General features: G+C 61.0%; 1 protein-coding gene across 6 annotated transcripts in view; it reads left to right on the forward strand.

The window, feature by feature from the left end:
• Positions 1 to 646: 646 nt before the first annotated feature.
• The window catches only part of CUNH1orf210 (chromosome unknown C1orf210 homolog), a 3955-nt gene continuing 3171 nt past the window's right edge, over positions 647 to 1430 (forward strand). The window contains exons 1-2 of one of the 6 annotated variants that reach the window (XM_004699507.2): positions 647 to 774; positions 873 to 1049. The gene's annotated coding sequence lies outside the window, so the exon portion shown is untranslated. The remainder of the gene's footprint in view (positions 775 to 872; positions 1050 to 1430) is intronic. The other 5 variants (XM_045292061.1, XM_045292060.1, XM_045292057.1 and 2 more) reach the window with 5 other exon arrangements.

Here is a 1430-nt window from a genome sequence, read left to right on the forward strand (position 1 = left end):
GGAAGATGAGCTTCCTAGGTTGAAGGCATCCAACAGACATAGTGACACAGACTTGAGCAGGTCCTCAACCACTGCCAAGACGCTGCAGGCCTGGGCAGGGCGTGGGGTTGTCACGAGGTGAGGGGACTCACAGTAGCTCGCAGCCATCACAAAGCAGGTGCTTGAATAATGGGTTCACCTGGGAGGAGTGATAAGCCAGGAGGAAGAGGAAGGAGAGCGAGTATGGGGGGTGCTGGGGAGAGAGGGCCGAGGGGAAATGGGAGAGGAAGAGCAGAAGTCCCAGGAAAGGAAGCAGCCCATATGAGTACAAAGGCTTTGGGGAGGCCGGAGACCTAGGAAGGAGTCAGCAGAGGGGGGTAAAGGTGCTGGCTCCGTCCTGCGTACAGCCCTCCACTTGGCCCTCGACGTCCCCTTTTGGCATCGATGCCCCTCCCCGGCGCTGGCTTCAGCGGGCTGTTGTAGGTGGATTGTTTCCTTGTACAACCTGCCTTCTCTTAGCTAGTGATGGAAAACTCCCGAGTCAGGTATTTGGTGGACGCTGGGAACGCAGAGTGTCAACATCTGGCCCCGCCCAGGGACAACTCTGGGGTTAGTGGGCAGGTAGTCCAGGAAGAAATAATGATGTGATCATGAGGGAAAGGTGCTCTGGGCACGCAGAAGGCGGGGCTTGTGGGCTGGCAGTCGGGCACGGGAAGGTGACTCCTGCGGGGACTCTTGAAGGACGAAGAGACGTTGGGCAGGAGTGGTAAGGAGAAGGGGCTCAGGGGGCACCAGGTGAGTCGCGAAACCTGGCGTCTAGGGGCTGCAGCACCCCCCCACCCTACCCCGAGATCCACGAAGGCGTGAAGACGCTATTCAGGCAACACACACAGTTTTGCAGGTAGCTTTGGCGTGTCGTTGGTCCGCCGGAGGAAGCCTGGTGACGCCGTGGTTCGGGGCTCAGCGGCTCACTGAAAGGTCAGCGTGGAAACCCCCCCGCCGGTCGGAGGGAGGGGAGAAAGAGGTAGCCTTTTGCCCTCTCTCCGCCTTCAGATCCATCCTGTCGCAGAGTGAGTGAGCCTGCAGCCTGGGAAACCCGATGGGGCAGTTCTGCGGGGTCCATTGGGCTTGTCCTGAGTCAGAGCCAATGGATGGTGGCTGGCCTTCCCCACCCCTTCTGGTTCCAGCCCACTGCCTTCAAGGGCTGGCCAAACGCTGGACTTTGGACCTGCCACCAGAAATGTATTTGTTTATTGTGGTCACCAGCCGGAGCAGCTGCCTGCTGAGGTGCCTGCACTTCATTCCTAGGGCCCGGCTGCACCGGCCCACTCAGATCTGGGGCGGGGGTGCGGTCCGCACGCGGACTGTGCGCAGCAGACGCGGAGGAGGAGGAGTTGCAGCCCCGCCTCTGCTGGAGGCGCGGCCTGCTCCCTCCGCCCTTACCTGCGGCT

The sequence above is a fragment of the Echinops telfairi genome, unplaced genomic scaffold (genome assembly GCF_000313985.2).
Source record: "Echinops telfairi isolate 266 unplaced genomic scaffold, ASM31398v2 ScPeMD7_443;HRSCAF=831, whole genome shotgun sequence".
NCBI classification, from domain to species: domain Eukaryota; kingdom Metazoa; phylum Chordata; class Mammalia; order Afrosoricida; family Tenrecidae; genus Echinops; species Echinops telfairi.